Source organism: Sceloporus occidentalis, unplaced genomic scaffold, assembly GCF_023333645.1.
Source record: "Sceloporus occidentalis isolate IW3139 unplaced genomic scaffold, rSceOcc1.0.p SCAF_285, whole genome shotgun sequence".
Taxonomy (NCBI): domain Eukaryota; kingdom Metazoa; phylum Chordata; class Lepidosauria; order Squamata; family Phrynosomatidae; genus Sceloporus; species Sceloporus occidentalis.
In genome coordinates this window covers 837,863-847,500 of record NW_028317265.1, presented here as the reverse complement: position 1 = coordinate 847,500, position 9,638 = coordinate 837,863, and the positions used below count along the sequence as shown (strand labels likewise).

The 9,638-nt window shown below is 40.9% G+C and overlaps 1 protein-coding gene across 1 annotated transcript in view; it reads left to right on the top strand.

The window, feature by feature from the left end:
- LOC149275466 (putative ATP-dependent RNA helicase DDX47) overlaps nt 1-9,638 on the top strand; it is a gene marked incomplete at its 5' end in the record, with an annotated part of 44,962 nt that overhangs the window by 905 nt on the left and 34,419 nt on the right. The window lies entirely within an intron of this gene.

Sequence of the window (9,638 nt, the reverse complement as noted above, 5' to 3'; positions counted from 1 at the left end):
AAAGATGCGTGGTCCCCCGGACGAAAATAAACCATACGACCTGCTGGTCCTGAAGCATGAGGAAAACTGAATGGAGGACGATCACACTCCCACCAGACGGGCCAATTGTCGAAGGGGAATCTGATCCCGGCTCAAGGTTAGCCTCTGCTCCTTCTGAATTGATGTGATCTTCGTCTGTGGTAGACGAAGGGTGCATTGCGTGGAGTCTCTCTAAACCCAAAAACTGGAACACACGAGCGGGCCTTTACGCCAACTTGTCGCAATTGACCATGAAGCCCAAGGATTCCAATAGCCGCACTGCATATCTCGTTTGTAAGCGCAGCCTTGGGAGCTCCATCGCAAAATAAAAAGCAAATTGTCCAGGTACACTATACATCTGTATTATCTTCCTCTCATATGTGCTATCACTGGCTTCAGCAGTTTGATGAAGCACCACAGCGTGGAACTTAGGGTCAGCCCTTCCAATGAAATCCGAGAAACCGGCGACATTCCTGGGCTATTGGAACTGACAGATAAGTGTCTTTCAAGTCTAGCTTCATGAACTTTGTAGGCAATCCCATAGCAGGTGGATACCCTCAATAAGTGTCTGTACACCACAAACCCATTCAGCTGACGCAAATTGATGACCGGTCCTAACTCCCCAGACTTCTTGCGGAGCCCACTGGACTGCGTCCTCGTCAAACAGGCTTTGAATTTCAGCATCTATAAGACGGTCTGCTTATACTACCATCGGTTGGGTTCTCGTCCTCTGTACTGGCTCTGTAATATCTGTCACATAACCTTGAACAGTTTGCAGGACCCAAGCATCCACGATAAGGTTGGCCCATGCCTGAGAGAAAAAAAGCAAGCCTTCCGGCGGTAAAACGAGGGAGACCTACCTGTATTATATAGTGACCTTCCGCACCCATGGACTCTAGAGGAAGACGAAACGCGACCTTATAACGCGGATCCATGTATTGCAACTTGTGGGAAGAAATTCTGGGACTGTTATTATCTGGGCCCTGAGGGCCAGAAACTGCTGGCGACATGACCCATCTGTCGTCCAACTCTGACGTGCCTCTGAAGTTCTGTTTAACCCCTTCAGGACCGGGATTTTGATACCAACGTTTCGCTAAAGGACCGGAGCCGTTTTTGTGTTTTTGCCATGTCTTTCTTCAACTGTAATTTCTCTCTTATCAATTGGTGCACCCACACAAATCATATATTGTTTTTTTCAGCACAAGTAGGGCTTTCATTTAAAACCATATTAAGCTGGGAAGTACATTGTTTTGTTTGAAATTGTACACACATTGAACCAATGGGAAAAAATTATCCCAAATATATTCATTAAGTTGTCCTGATTTGGAAACCACCCAACATGGCCAGGATTTTTATCTATTTTGACCAGTATAGGGAAAATATTGCAAGGCATGCATCACATTTTTGAAATGTAATTTTTTTCAAATTTGGCAAGGTAGTCTAATAACTGCAATAGTTGTCACAGATACTGATTATCCCCCCAAAATTATATGTTTATGAACAGTAGATAAGTCAAGGTGTACAACTAGGGTCATTTTGACACTTTTCAAACAGGGATTTTATCACCAATTGCTGCCAAATTTTGAGGTATTTTTATATTTTTGGGGGTTTTTTTTGCATATGTTGCAATGTTGCTTTAGATTTCATATTATATTTTGTATAGAATAGGTGCAACTGCAGAAGAAAACACCAAATTGTGTTCACCAACATCCCCCGGTTCCAACAAGGCCTCACTCACATGCATGGTTCATGCATTTTTTTGAGGAAGCAATGAGGACAAAACTGGAACATGCGCATTTTACTTTTCAAATTTGGAATTTTCAGAAATTGGTTTCCTGGGCCCATATCCCATTTGTGACATTTTGGAAGCCCCCCACTGTAAATTACCCCATAAAAGTATATATTTATGAACAGTAGACGAGTCAAGGTGTTCAACTAGGGTAGTTTTGACAGTTTTCAGCCAGCCATTTCTTCACTGATGTCTGCCAAACTTCACAGGGAAATTATTTTATTGCGTTTTTAACACATAAATTTCAATGTTGCAATTTATTTCTTGCACAGCATATGTGTAACACTGGAAGAAAACACCACATTTTGTTCACCAACATCCCCCGGTTCCAACAAGGCCTCACATGCATGGTTCATGCATTTTTTGAGGAAGCTATGAGGGCAAAACTGGAACATGTGCATTTACATTTTTTTTAAATTTTTTTTTTTTTTTTTATCAGATTACTTGTAAGTGACAGGTTTAGGCCGCTGACATCAATCATGGAGACCGATCAGTAATCAGCGACTTAAAATGTCACCGACAAGTCATCAGGTAATAATTATGATTTTTTCATTTATTAATAATTTGTTTTTTCGTAATTACCCTAGATGACCCCTCTCTCTTTGTAGAGCAGGGTCATCCTTGGGCTGCCATAATGATCCGATCACTCCTATTGGCCAGGAGCGATCTGATCAGCCCAGCCCAGCATTTGACCTGGAAGCACCCTGGACTTTCAGGTCAGTGCTGTTGGTTTTTTTATTTTATTATTATTTTATTCATAATAAAAGCCCGTCGGCTTTGTTTGTATATTATAAACAATGTTTTTTTGTTTTGGTTTTTTTTTGTGTTACTTACTTTTAATAAAAATGTTTAACACACCAAAATTGCAACAACTATATATATATGTGTGTGTGTATATATTATGATTAACAGCAATCACACTCCTATCATGGCCAGGCATACATAGATTCTAGCATGTACTGGCTGACTTTGCATGATAGGAGTGTGATTGCTGCTAACAATCATATAAGTAATATTGTTATTGAAATCACTCTTATCATGCTCAGGTTCTAGCATGTACTGGTTGCATGGGCACGATAGCAGTGTGATTGCTTTTAACAATTTATATATAATTACTGCATTTTTTTTGTCCCATTTTGATGTTACTTACTTTTAATAAGTGTTTTTTTTTTGTTGTCATGTTCGGTTTCGGTCCAGAATTTTCATTTCGGTGCATTTCTAGTTTTTTCAAGAGTAAATGCTCTGAAAAATATAAACACTATATAAGATATATCTTATAATAACACTAAGATCCAGTTCCCCCGCAGTGGTGCAGGGGACCCGGATCCTCCTCTCTGACAGCTGGCGGGGGGGGCAGAGTGGCATATAGGGGGTATAAGGCATATTCGGGGGCAGAATGGTATATGAGGGGTATAAGGCATATCGGGGAGGCAGAGTGGCATATAAGGGGTATAAGGCATATTCGGGGCAGAATGGTATATGAGGGGTATAAGGCATATCGGGGAGGCAGAGTGGCATATAAGGGGTATAAGGCATATTCGGGGGCAGAGTGGTATATGAGGGGTATAAGGCATATCGGGGAGGCAGAGTGGCATATAGGGGGTATAAGGCATATTCGGGGGCAGAGTGGTATATGAGGGGTATAAGGCATATCGGGGAGGCAGAGTGGCATATAAGGGGTATAAGGCATATTCGGGGGCAGAGTGGTATATGAGGGGTATAAGGCATATTCGGAGGCAGAGTGGCATATCTGGGGTATAAGGCATATCAGAGGGCACTGGCATATGGGGGATATAAGGCATATCTGGGAGGCAGTGTGGCAAGCCTGGGTTCAAATGTGCATAACGGGGGGGTCAGATTGGGGAAATAAAAACAAGAAATGCATTTTTCTCCATTTTTTTTTTTTGTTCAGCTGTTTGTTTTTAACATCCTGTTTGTTAAATTATTTTAATTAAATGAAAAATGTAAAAAAAAAATTATCTGTTTAATCGATGAATCAAAAAAAAAAAAAAAAGTCCAACTAAACGATTATGAAAATAATCGTTGGTTGCAGCCCTAGTAGGTTTATTTGAACAGTGGGAGACAGAATGAGAAAAAAAAATCTAGTATAATGCGTTTAAAAGTTTATAATTTGATTTGCATTTTACTCAGTGAAATAAGTACTTGACCCCTTTGCAAAACATGACTTAGTACTTGGTGGCAAAACCCTTGTTGCCAATCACACATTCAGATGTTTCTTGTTGTTGGCCACCAGGTTTGTACACATCTCAGGAGGGGTTTTGTGCCATTCCTCTTTGCAGATCCTCTCCAAGTCATCATTAAGGTTTTGAGGCTGACGTCTGGCAACTCAAACCTTCAGCTCCTTCCGCAGATTTTCAATGTGATTAAGGTCACTCCAGGCCCTTAACCCCTTCGTGACAAAGGCTGATTTTACTTTTTGTACCCTTCGTGACAATGGCCGTTTTAACATTTCTGCGCTGCTCGTGTTTAGTTGTAATTTTCTTCTTTCCCGTTTGCTGAACCCACACACATTAGATATTGTTTTTTTCAGGACAAGAAGGGCTTTCTTTAGATGACATTGTTTTGATTGTATCATATTATTTACTACTAAAAAAAGTATAAAATATGGTGAAAAATTTAGAAAAAAATGACTGTTTCTAACTTTTAGTTGAAAAATCTTTTACTCATCTATAAAAGGTAATGAAAAAACCTGCTAAATGGATTCTACTATTTGTCCTGAGTTTAGAAATACCCAATGTTTTTATGTTTTTTTGCTTTTTTCTACCCATTATGGGGCAATAAGTACAGGTAGCGTTTTGCTATTTCAAAGCCATTTTTTCCAAATCTGGTAATTCTTCCCCCCATGTGCCATTTCGGGTATCTTTGAACCCGGCCAATGCAATTTACCCCATCAAATCATATATTTTTGAAAACTAGACACCCCAGGGTATTCCAAATGCTAGTATTTTAACTATTTCCATGCACCATATCTACCACCAGTTTTTGTCAAACTTTGTGGTAGTCATTTTTTTGCATTTGTTTTGTCACACACATTTTACTTCAGGTATGAATTAAAAGATTCTCGTTTATGTCACTATCACAAAACACCCCAATATGTGTTCAGCAACATCTCCTGAGTACAGCGATACCTCACATGAATGATTTTGCCTGGCCGTTTGGGGGCAAAAGGGCCACATTTGGGGCATGCGCATTTTTCAATGTTGAACTTTGGCATTTGGGGATCCACTGCCCATGCCCTATTTGGTACATCTTTGAGCCGGGCCATTTCAGTGTGCCCAACAAAACCATATATTTTTCAAAACTAGACACCACAGGGTATTTTAAATGCTGGTATTTTAACTCTTTGCATGCACACATTTTACCACCAGCATGTTTTCAAAGTTTGCAGTATTATTTTTGTGTGTGTATTTTTCCCACACACACCTACTTTATGTATGAATTTACAGCTCCTGGTATATGCCGCTGTCACACGACACCCCATAATGTGTTCAGCAACATCTCCTGAGTGCAGTGATATCCCACATGCATGGGTTTGTCATTTTTGTGGGAACTAAAAGGCCACATTTGGTACGTGTGCATTTTTCTAATTGGAAATTAGGTGTGTGGCCATCCTTCCCCCGGTGTTAATTGGGACGTTGTTGAACCTGGCCAATTCAATTTACCCCATCAAATCATACCTTTTTTAAAAGTAGACACCCCACGGGCATTTAATATGCCAGTATTTTAACTCTTTCCATGCGAGAATTGTTTTAAGCTAATATGCTAATTTTAGGACTTGCTCACAAAAATATATTTTTTATATATATATTTTTTTTTTTTGTCTTTTTAAAAAAAAAACTTAACTTTTTTCAACTTGGAGGTTCCCCTGATAGTGACATCAGTGGGAAATGATTTTTACATTTTACTAGTTTTTTACTATTTTTTTTCTAATTATTATTAATTTTATTTTATTTTTTAATTTATTTTTACTAATCACACTGTGATTAGAAAGTTGGGTTCCATTGACTTGCATGGTGAATGCAGTACCTGTATTCAACCTGCAAGTGGAGCCAAAGTTCTCTAGATGGTCTGGACCATCTAGCGAACTTTTAAAATTTGTTGGTTCCTGTTACAGGGCAGCGGCCATCTTGCTTGATGGCGAAGATCATCGGCAGTTGCGGCTGTGACCGCTCTCCGGAGCGGTCACAGCCCATCGAAAGGTAAGTGTTTGGTGTCGCTGGATGCCTCCGCTTTTAAAACGGGCGTCCGCTGCCATACAAAGTATGGCGGATGTTGACGCCCCGTGGAGGGGCCAGAGATGGCCCCTTCGTTCCGATCGCGGCGTTGCTGAATGCCTCGAGGTCGAGGCATTCAGCAACGTTTTTTGGGTGCAGAAAGCGAAAACAGATCGCTTTCTGCACCCGTTTAAAGACGTGCCGGTCCTGGCACGTCAATTGTCGTAAAGCACATGCTTTTCCGTGTCGTGCCAGGACCGGCAATTGTCGTTAAGGGGTTAATGTGCTTCTTCTTGAGCCACTCCTTTGTTGCTTTGGCTGTGTCTGAGGGAAGGAGGTTCTCACCCAAGATTTGGCCCCGTCCATCGTCCCTTTGATGCGGTGAAGTTGTCCTGTCCCCTTAGCAGAAAAACATTATGCATAATAAAGCATAATGTTTCCACCTCCATGCTTTATGGTGGAGATGGTGTTCTTGGGGTCATAGGCAGCACTCCTCCTCCAAGCACAGCAACTTGAGTTGATACAAAATAGCTCAATTTTGGTCTCATCTGACCACAACACTTGCACCCAGTTCTCCTCTGAATCATTCAGATTTTAATTGTCAGATTTCAGACGGGCCTGTACATGTGCTTTTTTGAGCAGGGGGACCTTCCGGGGCGCTGCAGGATTTCAGTCCTTCACGGCATAGTGCGTTACCAATTGTTTTTTTGGTGACTATGGTCCCAGCTGCCTTGAGATCATTGATAAGATCCTCCCAAGTAATTCTGGCTGATTCCTCACCGTTCTCATGATCATCGAAACTCCACGAGGTGAGATCTTGCACGGAGCCCCCAGACCGTGTTTCTTCCATTTGCGAATAATCGCACCAACTGTTCTCACCTTCTCACCAAGCTGCTTGGTGATGGTCTTGTAGCCCATTCCAGCTTTGTGTAGGTCTACAATCTTGTCCCTGAGTAAAATGCAAATCAAATTATAACTTATTTGAGTAGCGGCATATGTGGCCAATCCTGAAGCAATTTTACATTTGACAAGCTGCACGCACTTCCTCAGGGGAGAGCTCCAATGCATAGCTGAGGTATTGTTAAAATCCTAACCGTGTAGATGGACATGTAATCACATCGGCGTAAAGAAATGCATAAAAAAGGTTCAGTCAGAGAACCAAAGCCTTGAAACCTACAAGACCATGGAGACTTAATTGCAATTAGCCTCAGCAGAAAGGAAACTTAAAACACTGAAAGCATCTATAACAACCAGAGTGGTTCCTAACCTTTAATAAAAAGAACAGGAGCATACCCGTCGCATAAAATACTTCGCCTGCTTGTCATGTTCTGAGAAGATCACACGAAAAAATTAGAATGTTGCGATCTTGAGATCCAAGATGGCCGCCACACAGTACAGAAAAACTGCTAACAGAAGATGGAGGCCACACAAGCTGCAGAGGAACAGAACTGAAAACCGAAACCAACGCAGAGGACCCACAGAGAGCAAAGTAAGACTCCTACAGCATAAGCAAATGTGCGGATAAAACTAAAGTATCATAAGAAAAATAAAGGAAAACATTGCAAATGGACAAAACACAAGATAAATACTGTGACCCCCACCCTAGCGGAATGGCATTAAACTGCAATAAGACAGAAATATATACGCCTATAACACAAATGTAAACGACAATATTAAAGACCGCAGGAGCCCAAAACTCTGACCTGTACCTGTCAGGAGCAGCAAAGAAAGAGGAAGTGCAGGAGCCTATATAGACTGTCACTGTTTTCAGTTTGCTGCTGTTTGGAGTTAAAGAGCGAGAAATCAAAATATGAAGCTTCCTGTCATGTGATAAAATTTAGAACGTGTTTAAAGTTACTAGACTTTTGGTCATTTTACAAAAACTGCACACCGGCAAGATTGCTGCTCCGGCCATAAAGGGGAAATCAACCTCTTATCGACAAAATGACATCCGCGTAACAACCTTATGGGTGCATCCCATTAATTTTGCACTGTCAAAGGTGGGGATGAATGTTCTAAAACATTAATTTCAAATTTACTGTGGAACTTCACTTAACAAATGACACAGTCCTTGTGAATGAAATGCATCAAAACAAGCTTTTGCCCAGAGGCAGATTCATTTGGGGGTGATTACCCCAGGGCATCTCTTGTCAAGGGGCCATTAGCCTGCACTGCAGTGTATGCATACATTACTTGTGATGTGGGGGTGAGGGAGGTGAGGTGGGGGCCCACTTGGTATTTGAAGATATACAGACACTTGATAATGGGCATCATTGATGGCAGAGTTATCTCTGTAGTCAGTAGAGACTACATGGCACTCTGTTAGGAAAAGAGTTAATGTAGGTCTCCCAGACATCAAAATAAGAGATACTCTGCAGGTAGGAGCTGGAATCTGTGTTTATCACAGTCAGTGTGTGTATACAGACTACTCTATGCGTTGATGTGGTTTACCCCTGCATGAATGCATGCGATTTATGCTTATTTACTCAGTCGGACTGGGAATGAAAAGCAGTCCTGGAAATATTTGGACACCAGGCCAATGTATTGTATCACGTGGTTGAGCTCTTGTGCCCACACACCACACGCCTATCTGAGCCACGATATTTACCATGCGTATAGTTATAAATAATTTCTTGCTTAAAACTATATTAAATTGTTCCTTTACGGTAACAGAATACCACATTATTATTAAAATTCCAGGAACCAAAAGTGTTAAAATGCCCAAATAAGGACCTGGGAATGGACAGAATCTTAGCTCCTCACCATCCATGTGTGCTGGATAAAGATGACATCTGAGCTCGGCAGATGTATGAGATAGAATCTTATGTGGTGGGACTAGGAGTACATCAGTACATTAAAAAAAAAATCATCATGCACCTGAAGCCACAATTTAGTGCCCCTTATCCTTTTTAATAAGATGTGCAGATCGAAGTACAGTAAATAACACAGAACCTTTACTTTTCCTCTCACTGATTGTGACTACAAATTCAGGAGGGCATTTTATCTCTGGATAAGTAAATATTAAATACCGTATTTGCTCGATTATAAGACGAGTTTTTTTTTCTGATCGCTTCCTAAGCTGTTTTAGCCTGCCGCGATCTTTGATGATTTTACCGAGGAATTTACCAATGAATTCATTAGAAATCCTACAATGTGATTTCCTGTATTCTTCCCCCCATTCTGTCTCTCATAGTTGAAGTGTACCTATGGTGAAAATTACAGGCCTCTCTCATCTTTGTAAGTGGGAGAAATTGCACAATTGGTGGCTGACTAAATACTTTTTTGCCCCACTGTATATATATATATTGTTTGTGTGTGTTGTGTAGGCCCTTGTAATTGAGTTCCCCTGGGGCCCTTTCCACCCCTGAGCTGCCCCTGCTTTTACAGTCTGAGTGACTGTTTTTCGCCGTTTTTTAGAGCAAGGACAATGCACTTCTGCCCAAATCAAACAATGTAATTAGCCATTCATTTGAAAAGGAAACAGGAGCACCTGCTTCAAGAAATATTCACGAGAAAAGTCGTTTTTTCTGGTATTTTTATAAATTTGTTCTGTGTGTTGAGTAACGAAAATGCAGCAGATGGAAACTTCTTTTCTC